Source organism: Phyllobates terribilis, unplaced genomic scaffold (assembly GCF_046119375.1).
Source record: "Phyllobates terribilis strain yellow unplaced genomic scaffold, ASM4611937v1 Scaffold_5__5_contigs__length_657084704, whole genome shotgun sequence".
Taxonomy (NCBI): domain Eukaryota; kingdom Metazoa; phylum Chordata; class Amphibia; order Anura; family Dendrobatidae; genus Phyllobates; species Phyllobates terribilis.
In genome coordinates, this window is record NW_027362765.1 from 652,645,170 (window position 1) to 652,666,256 (window position 21,087).

The 21,087-nt window shown below is 44.0% G+C and overlaps 10 non-coding genes across 10 annotated transcripts; all 10 read right to left on the reverse strand.

Annotated features, from left to right (window-relative positions):
- Nucleotides 1-3,072: 3,072 nt before the first annotated feature.
- LOC141274811 (U2 spliceosomal RNA) lies at nt 3,073-3,263 on the reverse strand. Its single transcript, XR_012323076.1, has one exon. It is a non-coding gene; the product is annotated as a U2 spliceosomal RNA (small nuclear RNA).
- A 1,115-nt stretch (nt 3,264-4,378) lies between these two features.
- Nucleotides 4,379-4,569, reverse strand: LOC141149418 (U2 spliceosomal RNA). Its single transcript, XR_012245717.1, has one exon. It is a non-coding gene; the product is annotated as a U2 spliceosomal RNA (small nuclear RNA).
- Nucleotides 4,570-5,684: 1,115 nt separating this feature from the next.
- Nucleotides 5,685-5,875, reverse strand: LOC141274813 (U2 spliceosomal RNA). Its single transcript, XR_012323078.1, has one exon. It is a non-coding gene; the product is annotated as a U2 spliceosomal RNA (small nuclear RNA).
- Nucleotides 5,876-6,990: 1,115 nt separating this feature from the next.
- LOC141149512 (U2 spliceosomal RNA) lies at nt 6,991-7,181 on the reverse strand. Its single transcript, XR_012245805.1, has one exon. It is a non-coding gene; the product is annotated as a U2 spliceosomal RNA (small nuclear RNA).
- A 1,115-nt stretch (nt 7,182-8,296) lies between these two features.
- Nucleotides 8,297-8,487, reverse strand: LOC141149757 (U2 spliceosomal RNA). Its single transcript, XR_012246043.1, has one exon. It is a non-coding gene; the product is annotated as a U2 spliceosomal RNA (small nuclear RNA).
- Nucleotides 8,488-9,602: 1,115 nt separating this feature from the next.
- LOC141149629 (U2 spliceosomal RNA) lies at nt 9,603-9,793 on the reverse strand. The gene has a single exon (XR_012245921.1). It is a non-coding gene; the product is annotated as a U2 spliceosomal RNA (small nuclear RNA).
- A 1,115-nt stretch (nt 9,794-10,908) lies between these two features.
- Nucleotides 10,909-11,099, reverse strand: LOC141274814 (U2 spliceosomal RNA). The gene has a single exon (XR_012323079.1). It is a non-coding gene; the product is annotated as a U2 spliceosomal RNA (small nuclear RNA).
- A 1,115-nt stretch (nt 11,100-12,214) lies between these two features.
- Nucleotides 12,215-12,405, reverse strand: LOC141274815 (U2 spliceosomal RNA). The gene has a single exon (XR_012323080.1). It is a non-coding gene; the product is annotated as a U2 spliceosomal RNA (small nuclear RNA).
- Nucleotides 12,406-13,520: 1,115 nt separating this feature from the next.
- Nucleotides 13,521-13,711, reverse strand: LOC141274413 (U2 spliceosomal RNA). The gene has a single exon (XR_012322689.1). It is a non-coding gene; the product is annotated as a U2 spliceosomal RNA (small nuclear RNA).
- A 1,115-nt stretch (nt 13,712-14,826) lies between these two features.
- On the reverse strand, nt 14,827-15,016 carry LOC141150668 (U2 spliceosomal RNA). Its single transcript, XR_012246807.1, has one exon. It is a non-coding gene; the product is annotated as a U2 spliceosomal RNA (small nuclear RNA).
- Between the last annotated feature and the right edge of the window lie 6,071 nt (nt 15,017-21,087).

Here is a 21,087-nt window from a genome sequence, read left to right on the forward strand (position 1 = left end):
CCCTGGAACATATAAAACCAACCCCATCACTTCTGAATTCATTCCCGCCTGAAAAACATAAATTACCCTTCCATATACCCCGTAAAAAATCATAATTTAACTTCTTTGACAAATTACATTCTTGAAGAAATACAAAATCAAAATTTTCATTATTAAAATAGTCATAAATCACAGTTCTTTTATATAAGTCATTGAAACCCTGAACATTCAGGGAAGCCGCCCTGATCATCTTTTAGTGACTGGCACCGGGCTATCTCCCCCGCCCTCATCGGATTGCAAAGCACTTTCATCGATACTCAGCCCTTCCGACTCTGATGTACTGGAAATGTCAAAATCCTTTTCACAAGCAAATACTTTTACTACACATGGCCCTACACCACGCTCTTTATCATCTACACTTCTTTTCAAAATTTTTGATGAATCCATCCTTTCCTGACCACAGGGTATACTCTGAGATAAAATCTCCCTAGGGGAAGGCCCTATTACAGGCAGGCTTTGACTTTTCACTACCACCACCTTTCCCCCTGCGCCTCCCTTTTTTACTTCACCCCCTTGTTCTTTTATATTACTCTCTTTGCTTGGTGGAGGGACTTTCTGCATTAATTGTCCCACACCCACCAGCACAGACTTCAATTCTTCAATCCTCCGTTCTTCATTCTTCTTTTCTTCTTTCTTCTTTTCTTCTTTCTTCTGCTCTTCCTTCTCCCGACCTTCTTTCTTCTGCTCTTCTCTGTTCTTATCTTCTTCTAACTCCTTCTCCTTCTTCCTTTCTTCCATCTTTCTTTTCTCATCCTCCTCCGACCTCCTCCCTCTCTCTTCTTTCTTTCTCTTCTCTTCTTCCGGTGTTTTCTTCTTCTTTACTTTTCTCACCTCCTCCATTTCCTGCTCATCAGTTCTCTTTTCACTTGCTTCCTCACCATCCTCGGCTTCATTCTGCCGATGTTCTGATGAAGTATCCATCTCCTCCTCGCCTCCTTTCTTCTTATTTGGACATGCATCCTCCTGATGAGCTGAACCGGGACACCTACAACACTTTTTGCACACAATATCCAAATGTCCATATTTACGGCACCCATAACAGTAATTAGGCATACCCGAAAAAAACAGATATCCACGGCTACGATTAACATAGACATTTGGTGGTGGTCTAAGTACCCCACCTTCTTCTTCTGGGTCCTTCTTGAAGGCTACCAGAAAAACCCTTTTTCCGTTCCACACTCCGAACCTAGTTTCCCCACGTTTTCTTGGGATAACTTTCTCACAATATGCACTTAGATAGTTTATTACTTCACTATCAGTAACAAATGGACTGAACAAATGTATTGTTAGCAGTTTCATGGAGAACTGAAAGGAGGGAATCACTCTCACTCCAACAAAAAGCTCGTTCTCCCTATTAACTTCATAGAGAGTATAGGCTCTTTCACACTGAGAGTTCCCCATTAAAGTTAAATCATATATCCCTCTCGAAAAAAAGGATTGAAAACAAAAAAGTTCCTCCTTTTCAATCTTCAGAAATTTACAAATCTCTCTGAAGATAAACTCGGAATCCTTTTCCTGCCGATAACCAGGAGCCACCAACAAACGGAGTGTATCCTTCAAAGGATAATCCTCTGAAAAATAGTCATTGGAATTGTTCTCCCGATTTTCCCTCCTACCTCCAAATGGCCTCTTCGATTCCATATTCTTTTCCTCCTTCTTTTTCCACAGATGATCAGGAAAAAAAACGACACAGCAGATCGCAGCTCCACCCGGATTTCAATCCTCTTCGTCCTACCGACCTCCACACCACGAAAAAGAACCGTCCTCCAGGAAGAAAAGGCAAATCTAGACTTTGCTCCACACCCAATAGCAGCAGCTGGACCAAGATCCAGAAGGCCGAGTGCAAAGATCCACCTAGATCACCTTGGCCAAATGACGCAACCCACTACAGATCGCAGCCAAAAGGCCGAGAAGCGATAACCAGAATTGGTTTCAAACTACGGAGCCACCCAAGGATCCTGAAAAGTCCATTTGTGGAGATGAGCTCCTGGACTCCCGTTAAGAAGACATGTTGTCAACCTCTAGAACCCTTACATGCCTGCACTTTTCGGCTTGCTGCTGCTGCAATCCACGCGTTTTAGATCTGCATAACTCCACCTCTTTAAACACAGCACCTTCACCCCCTGCTGTTCCCACCCGCCTCAACACCGTTGGAAGGGAGGAGAACCAATTAAGGCGGGGGGTGGGGTGGAACGAGCAGCTGTCTACCCTTAGCAGGAGGGCTCCTGATTACATACCTCTCCTGCTGCTGCTGCTGCTGGCTGTCCAGCAGCAGACTGAAGGTGGCTGCTGCTGTGCACAGGTATATAAAGGCTCAGAGCCTATTATGACACGCGCAGCCAGCGTTCCATTGCCACATTCCATCTACTGCAGGCAGGATACCTGGCTGGCTGAATGTCGCTGAGAAGCTCACAGAGACCGCCATAAGCAACAGTTTAACAGAATGCCACAGACTAATCAACCAAACTTTTTGGGTTGGGTTCTCTTTTATAGTCTGCAGGCATTAAATGAAAGAAGTCAGTGTTCCAGCAGAAGGAGACAACGTTTCAGAAAAGGCATTGTAGCAAACCAAAAAAGAAATTTTAAGCGCAGCAGAGTAACCAGCGCACATACCTGTTAGCTCAGGTGAGTTTAAAAGGCTGCTGTTGATAACAAGGGCATTTGCTAAATAGATGGTGTGTGTGCAACAATATACTGAAAGGTCAATTATATTGTGCAGCTTATCTCACCACCTGTAGTTATTTAGGTGAAAGCTCCAAAATGCTTGACTAATATGTCTGTTTATCCAAAAGGAAGTAAAAAGGGAGAGCTAGAAAGATAGCATTGCATCACATTACATGGCAATGCAATGCACAGTTGCTGAAGTTGAACCAAAATGAGCTTGTAATCTGGCTTCTGCAACTTTGAACATGAAAAATCCAATGAGGAGAAGAAAAGCAAAGCCAAAGAGTCCATCCCAAAATCCGACAAACAAGCAAAATGAACAAAAAACATTGAATTCAATTCTTTCTGATTTTAGAAACTGCATTAAAGAAGGGGTGCACCGGTCCTGGAGATACTGCAATACCAGGTCAATGCGTGGAGTGGACAGAGCAAGCTCTTTTTCCATCTCCCTGTTCTAAAAATCCATTTAATATATGGTCCCCAGATAGGGGACGTATCAGATATTAAACTGATAAGAACAGATACTACACTTGATCTTAGCCAAAAGGCCGAGAAGCGATAACCAGAATTGGTTTCAAACTACGGAGCCACCCAAGGATCCTGAAAAGTCCATTTGTGGAGATGAGCTCCTGGACTCCCGTTAAGAAGACATGTTGTCAACCTCTAGATCCCTTACATGCCTGCACTTTTCGGCTTGCTGCTGCTGCAATCCACGCGTTTTAGATCTGCATAACTCCACCTCTTTAAACACAGCACCTTCACCCCCTGCTGTTCCCACCCGCCTCAACACCGTTGGAAGGGAGGAGAACCAATTAAGGTGGGGGGTGGGGTGGAACGAGCAGCTGTCTACCCTTAGCAGGAGGGCTCCTGATTACATACCTCTCCTGCTGCTGCTGCTGCTGGCTGTCCAGCAGCAGACTGAAGGTGGCTGCTACTGTGCACAGGTATATAAAGGCTCAGAGCCTATTATGACACGCGCAGCCAGCGTTCCATTGCCACATTCCATCTACTGCAGGCAGGATACCTGGCTGGCTGAATGTCGCTGAGAAGCTCACAGAGACCGCCGTAAGCAACAGTTTAACAGAATGCCACAGACTAATCAACCAAACTTTTTGGGTTGGGTTCTCTTTTATAGTCTGCAGGCATTAAATGAAAGAAGTCAGTGTTCCAGCAGAAGGAGACAACGTTTCAGAAAAGGCATTGTAGCAAACCAAAAAAGAAATTTTAAGCGCAGCAGAGTAACCAGCGCACATACCTGTTAGCTCAGGTGAGTTTAAAAGGCTGCTGTTGATAACAAGGGCATTTGCTAAATAGATGGTGTGTGTGCAACAATTTACTGAAAGGTCAATTATATTGTGCAGCTTATCTCACCACCTGTAGTTATTTAGGTGAAAGCTCCAAAATGCTTGCCTAATATGTCTGTTTATCCAAAAGGAAGTAAAAAGGGAGAGCTAGAAAGATAGCATTGCATCACATTACATGGCAATGCAATGCACAGTTGCTGAAGTTGAACCAAAATGAGCTTGTAATCTGGCTTCTGCAACTTTGAACATGAAAAATCCAATGAGGAGAAGAAAAGCAAAGCCAAAGAGTCCATCCCAAAATCCGACAAACAAGCAAAATGAACAAAAAACATTGAATTCAATTCTTTCTGATTTTAGAAACTGCATTAAAGAAGGGGTGCACCGGTCCTGGAGATACTGCAATACCAGGTCAATGCGTGGAGTGGACAGAGCAAGCTCTTTTTCCATCTCCCTGTTCTAAAAATCCATTTAATATATGGTCCCCAGATAGGGGACGTATCAGATATTAAACTGATAAGAACAGATACTACACTTGATCTTAGCCAAAAGGCCAAGAAGCGATAACCAGAATTGGTTTCAAACTACGGAGCCACCCAAGGATCCTGAAAAGTCCATTTGTGGAGATGAGCTCCTGGACTCCCGTTAAGAAGACATGTTGTCAACCTCTAGATCCCTTACATGCCTGCACTTTTCGGCTTGCTGCTGCTGCAATCCACGCGTTTTAGATCTGCATAACTCCACCTCTTTAAACACAGCACCTTCACCCCCTGCTGTTCCCACCCGCCTCAACACCGTTGGAAGGGAGGAGAACCAATTAAGGTGGGGGGTGGGGTGGAACGAGCAGCTGTCTACCCTTAGCAGGAGGGCTCCTGATTACATACCTCTCCTGCTGCTGCTGCTGCTGGCTGTCCAGCAGCAGACTGAAGGTGGCTGCTGCTGTGCACAGGTATATAAAGGCTCAGAGCCTATTATGACACGCGCAGCCAGCGTTCCATTGCCACATTCCATCTACTGCAGGCAGGATACCTGGCTGGCTGAATGTCGCTGAGAAGCTCACAGAGACCGCCATAAGCAACAGTTTAACAGAATGCCACAGACTAATCAACCAAACTTTTTGGGTTGGGTTCTCTTTTATAGTCTGCAGGCATTAAATGAAAGAAGTCAGTGTTCCAGCAGAAGGAGACAACGTTTCAGAAAAGGCATTGTAGCAAACCAAAAAAGAAATTTTAAGCGCAGCAGAGTAACCAGCGCACATACCTGTTAACTCAGGTGAGTTTAAAAGGCTGCTGTTGATAACAAGGGCATTTGCTAAATAGATGGTGTGTGTGCAACAATATACTGAAAGGTCAATTATATTGTGCAGCTTATCTCACCACCTGTAGTTATTTAGGTGAAAGCTCCAAAATGCTTGCCTAATATGTCTGTTTATCCAAAAGGAAGTAAAAAGGGAGAGCTAGAAAGATAGCATTGCATCACATTACATGGCAATGCAATGCACAGTTGCTGAAGTTGAACCAAAATGAGCTTGTAATCTGGCTTCTGCAACTTTGAACATGAAAAATCCAATGAGGAGAAGAAAAGCAAAGCCAAAGAGTCCATCCCAAAATCCGACAAACAAGCAAAATGAACAAAAAACATTGAATTCAATTCTTTCTGATTTTAGAAACTGCATTAAAGAAGGGGTGCACCGGTCCTGGAGATACTGCAATACCAGGTCAATGCGTGGAGTGGACAGAGCAAGCTCTTTTTCCATCTCCCTGTTCTAAAAATCCATTTAATATATGGTCCCCAGATAGGGGACGTATCAGATATTAAACTGATAAGAACAGATACTACACTTGATCTTAGCCAAAAGGCCGAGAAGCGATAACCAGAATTGGTTTCAAACTACGGAGCCACCCAAGGATCCTGAAAAGTCCATTTGTGGAGATGAGCTCCTGGACTCCCGTTAAGAAGACATGTTGTCAACCTCTAGATCCCTTACATGCCTGCACTTTTCGGCTTGCTGCTGCTGCAATCCACGCGTTTTAGATCTGCATAACTCCACCTCTTTAAACACAGCACCTTCACCCCCTGCTGTTCCCACCCGCCTCAACACCGTTGGAAGGGAGGAGAACCAATTAAGGTGGGGGGTGGGGTGGAACGAGCAGCTGTCTACCCTTAGCAGGAGGGCTCCTGATTACATACCTCTCCTGCTGCTGCTGCTGCTGGCTGTCCAGCAGCAGACTGAAGGTGGCTGCTGCTGTGCACAGGTATATAAAGGCTCAGAGCCTATTATGACACGCGCAGCCAGCGTTCCATTGCCACATTCCATCTACTGCAGGCAGGATACCTGGCTGGCTGAATGTCGCTGAGAAGCTCACAGAGACCGCCATAAGCAACAGTTTAACAGAATGCCACAGACTAATCAACCAAACTTTTTGGGTTGGGTTCTCTTTTATAGTCTGCAGGCATTAAATGAAAGAAGTCAGTGTTCCAGCAGAAGGAGACAACGTTTCAGAAAAGGCATTGTAGCAAACCAAAAAAGAAATTTTAAGCGCAGCAGAGTAACCAGCGCACATACCTGTTAGCTCAGGTGAGTTTAAAAGGCTGCTGTTGATAACAAGGGCATTTGCTAAATAGATGGTGTGTGTGCAACAATTTACTGAAAGGTCAATTATATTGTGCAGCTTATCTCACCACCTGTAGTTATTTAGGTGAAAGCTCCAAAATGCTTGCCTAATATGTCTGTTTATCCAAAAGGAAGTAAAAAGGGAGAGCTAGAAAGATAGCATTGCATCACATTACATGGCAATGCAATGCACAGTTGCTGAAGTTGAACCAAAATGAGCTTGTAATCTGGCTTCTGCAACTTTGAACATGAAAAATCCAATGAGGAGAAGAAAAGCAAAGCCAAAGAGTCCATCCCAAAATCCGACAAACAAGCAAAATGAACAAAAAACATTGAATTCAATTCTTTCTGATTTTAGAAACTGCATTAAAGAAGGGGTGCACCGGTCCTGGAGATACTGCAATACCAGGTCAATGCGTGGAGTGGACAGAGCAAGCTCTTTTTCCATCTCCCTGTTCTAAAAATCCATTTAATATATGGTCCCCAGATAGGGGACGTATCAGATATTAAACTGATAAGAACAGATACTACACTTGATCTTAGCCAAAAGGCCAAGAAGTGATAACCAGAATTGGTTTCAAACTACGGAGCCACCCAAGGATCCTGAAAAGTCCATTTGTGGAGATGAGCTCCTGGACTCCCGTTAAGAAGACATGTTGTCAACCTCTAGATCCCTTACATGCCTGCACTTCTCGGCTTGCTGCTGCTGCAATCCACGCGTTTTAGATCTGCATAACTCCACCTCTTTAAACACAGCACCTTCACCCCCTGCTGTTCCCACCCGCCTCAACACCGTTGGAAGGGAGGAGAACCAATTAAGGCGGGGGGTGGGGTGGAACGAGCAGCTGTCTACCCTTAGCAGGAGGGCTCCTGATTACATACCTCTCCTGCTGCTGCTGCTGCTGGCTGTCCAGCAGCAGACTGAAGGTGGCTGCTGCTGTGCACAGGTATATAAAGGCTCAGAGCCTATTATGACACGCGCAGCCAGCGTTCCATTGCCACATTCCATCTACTGCAGGCAGGATACCTGGCTGGCTGAATGTCGCTGAGAAGCTCACAGAGACCGCCATAAGCAACAGTTTAACAGAATGCCACAGACTAATCAACCAAACTTTTTGGGTTGGGTTCTCTTTTATAGTCTGCAGGCATTAAATGAAAGAAGTCAGTGTTCCAGCAGAAGGAGACAACGTTTCAGAAAAGGCATTGTAGCAAACCAAAAAAGAAATTTTAAGCGCAGCAGAGTAACCAGCGCACATACCTGTTAACTCAGGTGAGTTTAAAAGGCTGCTGTTGATAACAAGGGCATTTGCTAAATAGATGGTGTGTGTGCAACAATATACTGAAAGGTCAATTATATTGTGCAGCTTATCTCACCACCTGTAGTTATTTAGGTGAAAGCTCCAAAATGCTTGCCTAATATGTCTGTTTATCCAAAAGGAAGTAAAAAGGGAGAGCTAGAAAGATAGCATTGCATCACATTACATGGCAATGCAATGCACAGTTGCTGAAGTTGAACCAAAATGAGCTTGTAATCTGGCTTCTGCAACTTTGAACATGAAAAATCCAATGAGGAGAAGAAAAGCAAAGCCAAAGAGTCCATCCCAAAATCCGACAAACAAGCAAAATGAACAAAAAACATTGAATTCAATTCTTTCTGATTTTAGAAACTGCATTAAAGAAGGGGTGCACCGGTCCTGGAGATACTGCAATACCAGGTCAATGCGTGGAGTGGACAGAGCAAGCTCTTTTTCCATCTCCCTGTTCTAAAAATCCATTTAATATATCGTCCCCAGATAGGGGACGTATCAGATATTAAACTGATAAGAACAGATATTACACTTGATCTTAGCCAAAAGGCCGAGAAGCGATAACCAGAATTGGTTTCAAACTACGGAGCCACCCAAGGATCCTGAAAAGTCCATTTGTGGAGATGAGCTCCTGGACTCCCGTTAAGAAGACATGTTGTCAACCTCTAGATCCCTTACATGCCTGCACTTTTCGGCTTGCTGCTGCTGCAATCCACGCGTTTTAGATCTGCATAACTCCACCTCTTTAAACACAGCACCTTCACCCCCTGCTGTTCCCACCCGCCTCAACACCGTTGGAAGGGAGGAGAACCAATTAAGGCGGGGGGTGGGGTGGAACGAGCAGCTGTCTACCCTTAGCAGGAGGGCTCCTGATTACATACCTCTCCTGCTGCTGCTGCTGCTGGCTGTCCAGCAGCAGACTGAAGGTGGCTGCTGCTGTGCACAGGTATATAAAGGCTCAGAGCCTATTATGACACGCGCAGCCAGCGTTCCATTGCCACATTCCATCTACTGCAGGCAGGATACCTGGCTGGCTGAATGTCGCTGAGAAGCTCACAGAGACCGCCATAGGCAACAGTTTAACAGAATGCCACAGACTAATCAACCAAACTTTTTGGGTTGGGTTCTCTTTTATAGTCTGCAGGCATTAAATGAAAGAAGTCAGTGTTCCAGCAGAAGGAGACAACGTTTCAGAAAAGGCATTGTAGCAAACCAAAAAAGAAATTTTAAGCGCAGCAGAGTAACCAGCGCACATACCTGTTAGCTCAGGTGAGTTTAAAAGGCTGCTGTTGATAACAAGGGCATTTGCTAAATAGATGGTGTGTGTGCAACAATATACTGAAAGGTCAATTAAATTGTGCAGCTTATCTCACCACCTGTAGTTATTTAGGTGAAAGCTCCAAAATGCTTGCCTAATATGTCTGTTTATCCAAAAGGAAGTAAAAAGGGAGAGCTAGAAAGATAGCATTGCATCACATTACATGGCAATGCAATGCACAGTTGCTGAAGTTGAACCAAAATGAGCTTGTAATCTGGCTTCTGCAACTTTGAACATGAAAAATCCAATGAGGAGAAGAAAAGCAAAGCCAAAGAGTCCATCCCAAAATCCGACAAACAAGCAAAATGAACAAAAAACATTGAATTCAATTCTTTCTGATTTTTGAAACTGCATTAAAGAAGGGGTGCACCGGTCCTGGAGATACTGCAATACCAGGTCAATGCGTGGAGTGGACAGAGCAAGCTCTTTTTCCATCTCCCTGTTCTAAAAATCCATTTAATATATGGTCCCCAGATAGGGGACGTATCAGATATTAAACTGATAAGAACAGATACTACACTTGATCTTAGCCAAAGGGCCGAGAAGCGATAACCAGAATTGGTTTCAAACTACGGAGCCACCCAAGGATCCTGAAAAGTCCATTTGTGGAGATGAGCTCCTGGACTCCCGTTAAGAAGACATGTTGTCAACCTCTAGAACCCTTACATGCCTGCACTTTTCGGCTTGCTGCTGCTGCAATCCACGCGTTTTAGATCTGCATAACTCCACCTCTTTAAACACAGCACCTTCACCCCCTGCTGTTCCCACCCGCCTCAACACCGTTGGAAGGGAGGAGAACCAATTAAGGCGGGGGGTGGGGTGGAACGAGCAGCTGTCTACCCTTAGCAGGAGGGCTCCTGATTACATACCTCTCCTGCTGCTGCTGCTGCTGGCTGTCCAGCAGCAGACTGAAGGTGGCTGCTGCTGTGCACAGGTATATAAAGGCTCAGAGCCTATTATGACACGCGCAGCCAGCGTTCCATTGCCACATTCCATCTACTGCAGGCAGGATACCTGGCTGGCTGAATGTCGCTGAGAAGCTCACAGAGACCGCCATAAGCAACAGTTTAACAGAATGCCACAGACTAATCAACCAAACTTTTTGGGTTGGGTTCTCTTTTATAGTCTGCAGGCATTAAATGAAAGAAGTCAGTGTTCCAGCAGAAGGAGACAACGTTTCAGAAAAGGCATTGTAGCAAACCAAAAAAGAAATTTTAAGCGCAGCAGAGTAACCAGCGCACATACCTGTTAGCTCAGGTGAGTTTAAAAGGCTGCTGTTGATAACAAGGGCATTTGCTAAATAGATGGTGTGTGTGCAACAATATACTGAAAGGTCAATTATATTGTGCAGCTTATCTCACCACCTGTAGTTATTTAGGTGAAAGCTCCAAAATGCTTGCCTAATATGTCTGTTTATCCAAAAGGAAGTAAAAAGGGAGAGCTAGAAAGATAGCATTGCATCACATTACATGGCAATGCAATGCACAGTTGCTGAAGTTGAACCAAAATGAGCTTGTAATCTGGCTTCTGCAACTTTGAACATGAAAATTCCAATGAGGAGAAGAAAAGCAAAGCCAAAGAGTCCATCCCAAAATCCGACAAACAAGCAAAATGAACAAAAAACATTGAATTCAATTCTTTCTGATTTTAGAAACTGCATTAAAGAAGGGGTGCACCGGTCCTGGAGATACTGCAATACCAGGTCAATGCGTGGAGTGGACAGAGCAAGCTCTTTTTCCATCTCCCTGTTCTAAAAATCCATTTAATATATGGTCCCCAGATAGGGGACGTATCAGATATTAAACTGATAAGAACAGATACTACACTTGATCTTAGCCAAAAGGCCGAGAAGCGATAACCAGAATTGGTTTCAAACTACGGAGCCACCCAAGGATCCTGAAAAGTCCATTTGTGGAGATGAGCTCCTGGACTCCCGTTAAGAAGACATGTTGTCAACCTCTAGATCCCTTACATGCCTGCACTTTTCGGCTTGCTGCTGCTGCAATCCACGCGTTTTAGATCTGCATAACTCCACCTCTTTAAACACAGCACCTTCACCCCCTGCTGTTCCCACCCGCCTCAACACCGTTGGAAGGGAGGAGAACCAATTAAGGCGGGGGGTGGGGTGGAACGAGCAGCTGTCTACCCTTAGCAGGAGGGCTCCTGATTACATACCTCTCCTGCTGCTGCTGCTGCTGGCTGTCCAGCAGCAGACTGAAGGTGGCTGCTGCTGTGCACAGGTATATAAAGGCTCAGAGCCTATTATGACACGCGCAGCCAGCGTTCCATTGCCACATTCCATCTACTGCAGGCAGGATACCTGGCTGGCTGAATGTCGCTGAGAAGCTCACAGAGACCGCCATAAGCAACAGTTTAACAGAATGCCACAGACTAATCAACCAAACTTTTTGGGTTGGGTTCTCTTTTATAGTCTGCAGGCATTAAATGAAAGAAGTCAGTGTTCCAGCAGAAGGAGACAACGTTTCAGAAAAGGCATTGTAGCAAACCAAAAAAGAAATTTTAAGCGCAGCAGAGTAACCAGCGCACATACCTGTTAGCTCAGGTGAGTTTAAAAGGCTGCTGTTGATAACAAGGGCATTTGCTAAATAGATGGTGTGTGTGCAACAATATACTGAAAGGTCAATTATATTGTGCAGCTTATCTCACCACCTGTAGTTATTTAGGTGAAAGCTCCAAAATGCTTGCCTAATATGTCTGTTTATCCAAAAGGAAGTAAAAAGGGAGAGCTAGAAAGATAGCATTGCATCACATTACATGGCAATGCAATGCACAGTTGCTGAAGTTGAACCAAAATGAGCTTGTAATCTGGCTTCTGCAACTTTGAACATGAAAAATCCAATGAGGAGAAGAAAAGCAAAGCCAAAGAGTCCATCCCAAAATCCGACAAACAAGCAAAATGAACAAAAAACATTGAATTCAATTCTTTCTGATTTTAGAAACTGCATTAAAGAAGGGGTGCACCGGTCCTGGAGATACTGCAATACCAGGTCAATGCGTGGAGTGGACAGAGCAAGCTCTTTTTCCATCTCCCTGTTCTAAAAATCCATTTAATATATGGTCCCCAGATAGGGGACGTATCAGATATTAAACTGATAAGAACAGATACTACACTTGATCTTAGCCAAAAGGCCGAGAAGCGATAACCAGAATTGGTTTCAAACTACGGAGCCACCCAAGGATCCTGAAAAGTCCATTTGTGGAGATGAGCTCCTGGACTCCCGTTAAGAAGACATGTTGTCAACCTCTAGATCCCTTACATGCCTGCACTTTTCGGCTTGCTGCTGCTGCAATCCACGCGTTTTAGATCTGCATAACTCCACCTCTTTAAACACAGCACCTTCACCCCCTGCTGTTCCCACCCGCCTCAACACCGTTGGAAGGGAGGAGAACCAATTAAGGCGGGGGGTGGGGTGGAACGAGCAGCTGTCTACCCTTAGCAGGAGGGCTCCTGATTACATACCTCTCCTGCTGCTGCTGCTGCTGGCTGTCCAGCAGCAGACTGAAGGTGGCTGCTGCTGTGCACAGGTATATAAAGGCTCAGAGCCTATTATGACACGCGCAGCCAGCGTTCCATTGCCACATTCCATCTACTGCAGGCAGGATACCTGGCTGGCTGAATGTCGCTGAGAAGCTCACAGAGACCGCCATAAGCAACAGTTTAACAGAATGCCACAGACTAATCAACCAAACTTTTTGGGTTGGGTTCTCTTTTATAGTCTGCAGGCATTAAATGAAAGAAGTCAGTGTTCCAGCAGAAGGAGACAACGTTTCAGAAAAGGCATTGTAGCAAACCAAAAAAGAAATTTTAAGCGCAGCAGAGTAACCAGCGCACATACCTGTTAGCTCAGGTGAGTTTAAAAGGCTGCTGTTGATAACAAGGGCATTTGCTAAATAGATGGTGTGTGTGCAACAATATACTGAAAGGTCAATTATATTGTGCAGCTTATCTCACCACCTGTAGTTATTTAGGTGAAAGCTCCAAAATGCTTGCCTAATATGTCTGTTTATCCAAAAGGAAGTAAAAAGGGAGAGCTAGAAAGATAGCATTGCATCACATTACATGGCAATGCAATGCACAGTTGCTGAAGTTGAACCAAAATGAGCTTGTAATCTGGCTTCTGCAACTTTGAACATGAAAAATCCAATGAGGAGAAGAAAAGCAAAGCCAAAGAGTCCATCCCAAAATCCGACAAACAAGCAAAATGAACAAAAAACATTGAATTCAATTCTTTCTGATTTTAGAAACTGCATTAAAGAAGGGGTGCACCGGTCCTGGAGATACTGCAATACCAGGTCAATGCGTGGAGTGGACAGAGCAAGCTCTTTTTCCATCTCCTTGTTCTAAAAATCCATTTAATATATCGTCCCCAGATAGGGGACGTATCAGATATTAAACTGATAAGAACAGATACTACACTTGATCTTAGCCAAAAGGCCGAGAAGCGATAACCAGAATTGGTTTCAAACTACGGAGCCACCCAAGGATCCTGAAAAGTCCATTTGTGGAGATGAGCTCCTGGACTCCCGTTAAGAAGACATGTTGTCAACCTCTAGATCCCTTACATGCCTGCACTTTTCGGCTTGCTGCTGCTGCAATCCACGCGTTTTAGATCTGCATAACTCCACCTCTTTAAACACAGCACCTTCACCCCCTGCTGTTCCCACCCGCCTCAACACCGTTGGAAGGGAGGAGAACAAATTAAGGCGGGGGGTGGGGTGGAACGAGCAGCTGTCTACCCTTAGCAGGAGGGCTCCTGATTACATACATCTCCTGCTGCTGCTGCTGCTGGCTGTCCAGCAGCAGACTGAAGGTGGCTGCTGCTGTGCACAGGTATATAAAGGCTCAGAGCCCATTATGACACGCGCAGCCAGCGTTCCATTGCCACATTCCATCTACTGCAGGCAGGATACCTGGCTGGCTGAATGTCGCTGAGAAGCTCACAGAGACCGCCATAAGCAACAGTTTAACAGAATGCCACAGACTAATCAACCAAACTTTTTGGGTTGGGTTCTCTTTTATAGTCTGCAGGCATTAAATGAAAGAAGTCAGTGTTCCAGCAGAAGGAGACAACGTTTCAGAAAATTCATTGTAGCAAACCAAAAAAGAAATTTTAAGCGCAGCAGAGTAACCAGCGCACATACCTGTTAGCTCAGGTGAGTTTAAAAGGCTGCTGTTGATAACAAGGGCATTTGCTAAATAGATGGTGTGTGTGCAACAATATACTGAAAGGTCAATTATATTGTGCAGCTTATCTCACCACCTGTAGTTATTTAGGTGAAAGCTCCAAAATGCTTGCCTAATATGTCTGTTTATCCAAAAGGAAGTAAAAAGGGAGAGCTAGAAAGATAGCATTGCATCACATTACATGGCAATGCAATGCACAGTTGCTGAAGTTGAACCAAAATGAGCTTGTAATCTGGCTTCTGCAACTTTGAACATGAAAAATCCAATGAGGAGAAGAAAAGCAAAGCCAAAGAGTCCATCCCAAAATCCGACAAACAAGCAAAATGAACAAAAAACATTGAATTCAATTCTTTCTGATTTTTGAAACTGCATTAAAGAAGGGGTGCACCGGTCCTGGAGATACTGCAATACCAGGTCAATGCGTGGAGTGGACAGAGCAAGCTCTTTTTCCATCTCCCTGTTCTAAAAATCCATTTAATATATGGTCCCCAGATAGGGGACGTATCAGATATTAAACTGATAAGAACAGATTTTTTTTTTTTTTTTTTTTTTTTTTTTTTAAACCATTCAGTTTAGTTTTTAGCAAACAGTATGAATTTCTCCAAAATTTGCTACTTAAAACTTCTCATCATCATGGTTCTATTTATTTAGCAGTAGTATAAGACGAAATAAAATCACAAGGGAACATCCTTTACGTAACACAAATGCAGAAACTTCAAGGAATCACAAAGAAAAAAATCACTGGTATTTGATAAGGTAATGCCACTTTTTAAATTTCCAAATCCCTTCGGCATCTGTGCCACCACCGCCTCTGCTGTCCAACTTATATATCAGGTATAGTCTTGAAAGAATAAGTCTAACACATTCATTCACTGATAAAGATTTCCTCTTGAAAAGTCCAAGGTTCCTTGCATCCCACAAACTCTCCATCACACAAGCCATTATCAACCATAAAATTCTATCTTTAGACCGACTACACGCACCAATTCCAAACATCGCCACACGCCAATCCACAAAATTCACGCCTGCTAAACCCTTACACAATCCACCTACACACTTCCACACACTGTACGCGTACTCACAATCCCACATAACATGCCTCACAGTCTCACAACCACCACATCCCACTCTCGGACACACATCTGTTCTTATCAACTCTCTTTTCTTCTGCACTTCTCTCACAGGTAAAATATTATGTAAAGTCATCCACACCACATCCTTCTGTTTGTTTGACATCCCAAACGTATCTAACTTCTTCCATGCATCTGAAACCTCATTCCCTCTCAACCCAACAATATTACACTCTACCTCATTTGCACTCATTCTTTTCACCACATTCTTGGTCATTCTAAAATCATTCATTCCCACACTCAACAAATCATGCTTTCTCACAAATTTCTCAATCACCTCATACCAAACAGGACACTTAAAGGCCACAGGCACACTCGCATCTCTCTTCCTCCAGCATAACCCATACAACATCCATCCAGCAGAATAATTAGCCATAAAAGCACCTTTATTGCCTTTACCCAGCAAAATAACCACAGTCTTAATATAATTAAGACCTAAAAAAACTTCAATATTGGGAAAGGCCAGCCCACCATGCTGACAAGCCTTAAAAAGGCTCTCCCGCTTCAACTTCTCCATCTTACTACACCACAGGAATGTGAATACCAACTTCTCTATTCTCTTAATTTTCCTGTAAGGAGAAGGAAAAACAGTCGCCACATAAAGCAGGATAGGGAGAATCACTGCTTTGATAATTAATACCTTACCACGCAGAGTCAATTCTCTCATTCGCCAAAAATTCAATTTACGTTCAACCCGCATACCACACTCTTCCCAACTTTCATTCCCTTTTAAGTCATCATTAAATAATACGGCCAAAATCTTGATTGCACCCACTTCACACTTTACACCATCCATACGAATACTACTATCTCCAAAACATTTAAAACTACATTTATTCCAATTTACCCTAAAACCAGACGCACCAACAAAAAAATCCAAAAGCAATTTAATTCTACTCAAAGAAGCCATACTTTCACTCACAACCACAACATCATCCATATAACCTAACACTTTCACATGCTTACCACCACTATCAGGCACCAACAAACCTCTCATCATTTTATCCCGTCTAATCAAACATAACAATGGTTCTATTACACATACAAATAAGACGGGGGACATAGGACACCCCTGCCTTACTCCTGACCTAATCTTCACTTTGTCACACAGCCACCCATTAACCATGAACTCACTTGACACACAATCATACAATGATTTTACACAATTCACAAATTCTCTAGGAAACCCCATTCTTTCCAGTACTTTAAACAAAAACACATGCGAAACCCTGTCAAACGCCTTCTCAAAATCAATAGCTAAAGTCATACATTTCTGCTTTCTATCCTTGCAATCCCCAATCATATCTCTCAACAATAACAAGTTATCACTCATACTTCTTCCAGGCACTGCACATACTTGGTCCTCCTCCACAACACTACCAATCACTTCACGCATACGATTTGCCAGTAACTTACTGTAGACCTTATAATCCGAATTCAGCAGTGTTATTGGTCTCCAGTTTTCCAAACGTTTCCTCTCACCCTTTTTATACACAAGCACAACCACTCCTTCTTTCATTGATTCACACAACCTACCATTCACCCACATATACTTACATACCTCAGTCAAATCTGTTCCCAAAACTTCCCATGCTTTCACATACAACTCTACAGGTATACCATCTTTCCCAGGAGTCTTACTCTTTTTAGCACTCCACACCACATTCTTCACTTCATCCAGAACTACATCCTCACACAATAGATCACGCTCCTCAGAATCAAGTTTTTTCTCCACACCATTCAGAACATATGACACAAGCCCAGAGTCAATCCATTTCTCATCATACAACTTGCTATAAAACCTATTCACTTCTTTCAGCACATCCTCACCCATACAGTTGGTTCCACTTTCATTCACAACTTCATTCATATCAGTCTTCCTACCATTCATTTTTTTAAAAAAGAACCTCGTACACTTCTCATTTTTCTCCAGGTGCTCAATTTTAGTACGATATATAATTTCCTTTCCTTTCTCATCCAACACACGCTTCAATTCATTCTTAGCCTCAGTAAGTTGATCAGACATCTCCAAACCACTTGCAACACACTTTCTCAACCAGTCAATCCGTCTATTAAGGTCATTAAACCTATTCCTATATCTGGCAGCTTTTCTATAGCCCCACTTTTTGAAGAAAGTTTTAAATTGCACTTTCACCCAGTCCCACCAGTCAAGAACACACACAAAATCCTTCTTACGCATTCTCCATCTTTCATACTTTACATTAAACTCATACATCACCTCATCATCCTCTAACAGCCTTGCATTCAACTTCCATACCCCACCGCCATACACTTGGTCACCATTCGCACAAAACACGCCTCTCAAACATTCATGGTCCGAAAAAGGTACCTTTTGTTGAGAAAAATCCAAACATACCATATTTTTAGAAAATAACATTAAATCAATTCTGGAATGAATCTCACCACGGTCAGCATGGTATGTCGGCGGTGGTGGCATGCCAAGAACAACAACTGCTGCATCTAAAAAGGAAAAATCACAAATTAAATGGGACAATTTCTTTCCTGTTATGTCACACTTTCCTTCTGTGACACAATTAACGTCTCCAACAAAAATAGTGGGAGATTTCCCTGGAAGAAAAAAACTTAATATTTCAAGAAGAGCAAGCCGCTCTTCCTTCCCTGTAGGGCAATATAAATTAATAATTCTGACCCGCCACCCTCTATAACTCAAAAATGCAATTAAACATCGGCCCACCTCCACCACAATATAACTATCAATAGAGATTTCTTTATTCCCAACTAATATCCCCACCCCATCATTTTTATTATGATTAGACCCTGACCAGATATGCTGTCCGTAAGGCCAGTCTTTGTCACAAGGAGCATCCTGAATCCCACACTCCTGAAGGCAAAAAACATCAGCACCTAAATGTTTCAGGTAGTCCAGAACAGTTGTTCTTCTGATTTTAGATCTGATCTGCCTTACATTTAGGGACACTACATCCCAACCAGATTGGCAAGACATTAATTAATGAAAAGAAATACATAACTCAATGTTGATCACACCATACTCATCCATTATCATCAGACTGGGAAAGCACCCCAAAGGTGTTGATGCTCTCAGGGATGCCAAGGTAAGGAGCATCAGGGGAGAAGACATCCTGCGGGTAAATGCGGTCACTTGCAGGACTGTCGCACCCGCCGCTGGCAGGTGAGTACTCTCGTCTGGGTTTTTTATTGGCCAGTTCAGGAGTATCATCATCATCAAAAGACCTCCCAGAAGTAAAGTCTCCTTGGCCACCATCCCTGGCCACCTCTTCGTCTGTAGCACCCCAGGACAATGCAGGGGTTCGAGCTAGAGACACATCCATGTCACCCTCACCACATATTTCGGACTGATGAGGGAGGTCCACATCCAACTCGGAGATCTCCATACCTGGCCCAGCAGGGGCCGGAGGGTCCAACAGGTTCTGGGCCTCACCCACCAGATCTTCAACCTCAGGGGGCTCCGTCTCCTCATTGATCTCTGCAGTAGTCACCTGTGGGGTAACAGCAGGGACAGTAGGCTTACCTTTGGTCACTTCGGAGAAGGACCTAGGCTTGACTTTAGCCTTACAATCCCGAATCACATGTCCTTCCTCCCCGCAGGCATCACATACCACCGGGTTGGAACAATCCTTCGCCAGATGACCGTACTTGTTGCACTTTCTACAGTTTGGCAATTGCTTGCAGAAATCCTGGATATGCCCGAACATGTTGCATCTCCTGCAGAACAATGGCGCCTCGGGAAAAAACAGATATCCAGAGTCTCTTCCAATTGTAAAGTTCAGGGGAGGATAGTGAATACCTCCAGGACCATGAGGGTCTATCCCAAACCTCACAAAGTATTTATACTTCCCAGTCCACAGCCCTTCTCCATTTAAGATTTTATGGGAGAATTGCACAAAAATGCAGTGTCTTCTCAGGAATGCAGTGATATCATCCCGGGAGATAAAGGGGTTGTGCATGAATACTACCACCGGGATATCCCCCTTAGAGTAGAGTACAGTGAAGATAAGTCCATCCAGCTGAGGGTGCTCTGAAAGGACTTGAAGAGTTTTGAAAAGGTTTTGGCAAGCCGCCATAGAAGAAAGCACCAAGACGTACCTATGCTCCCTTCTGAACTCCTGCAAACAGATGATCTCCGACTTCTGGATCTTCAGGATTTCATAGAAAATGGCGTTGACCAGGTATGACAACGAGAAATGGTCCTTCTTCTCCTCAGAGACCTCGATACGGAAAGCATTCTTGACCCGGGGATCCCCGGTCCCAGCAAAGCGAAGCTTGACACCCATGGTCGCTTCAGGAATCGCCTTCTCGTTTCCTCCTCACTCTCCCCCTATAGCAGCATCCAGCTTAAGCCACCGAAGTGGCGATGCTGGAAGGCCGAGGGCTAGTACACAAGGAACCTCTTGTCCAAACACTAGGTCTGAGCCAAAAGGCCGAGAAGCGATAACCAGAATTGGTTTCAAACTACGGAGCCACCCAAGGATCCTGAAAAGTCCATTTGTGGAGATGAGCTCCTGGACTCCCGTTAAGAAGACATGTTGTCAACCTCTAGATCCCTTACATGCCTGCACTTTTCGGCTTGCTGCTGCTGCAATCCACGCGTTTTAGATCTGCATAACTCCACCTCTTTAAACACAGCACCTTCACCCCCTGCTGTTCCCACCCGCCTCAACACCGTTGGAAGGGAGGAGAACCAATTAAGGCGGGGGGTGGGGTGGAACGAGCAGCTGTCTACCCTTAGCAGGAGGGCTCCTGATTACATACCTCTCCTGCTTCTGCTGCTGGCTGTCCAGCAGCAGACTGAAGGTGGCTGCTGCTGTGCACAGGTATATAAAGGCTCAGAGCCTATTATGACACGCGCAGCCAGCGTTCCATTGCCACATTCCATCTACTGCAGGCAGGATACCTGGCTGGCTGAATGTCGCTGAGAAGCTCACAGAGACCGCCATAAGCAACAGTTTAACAGAATGCCACAGACTAATCAACCAAACTTTTTGGGTTGGGTTCTCTTTTATAGTCTGCAGGCATTAAATGAAAGAAGTCAGTGTTCCAGCAGAAGGAGACAACGTTTCAGAAAAGGCATTGTAGCAAACCAAAAAAGAAATTTTAAGCGCAGCAGAGTAACCAGCGCACATACCTGTTAGCTCAGGTGAGTTTAAAAGGCTGCTGTTGATAACAAGGGCATTTGCTAAATAGATGGTGTGTGTGCAACAATATACTGAAAGGTCAATTATATTGTGCAGCTTATCTCACCACCTGTAGTTATTTAGGTGAAAGCTCCAAAATGCTTGCCTAATATGTCTGTTTATCCAAAAGGAAGTAAAAAGGGAGAGCTAGAAAGATAGCATTGCATCACATTACATGGCAATGCAATGCACAGTTGCTGAAGTTGAACCAAAATGAGCTTGTAATCTGGCTTCTGCAACTTTGAACATGAAAAATCCAATGAGGAGAAGAAAAGCAAAGCCAAAGAGTCCATCCCAAAATCCGACAAACAAG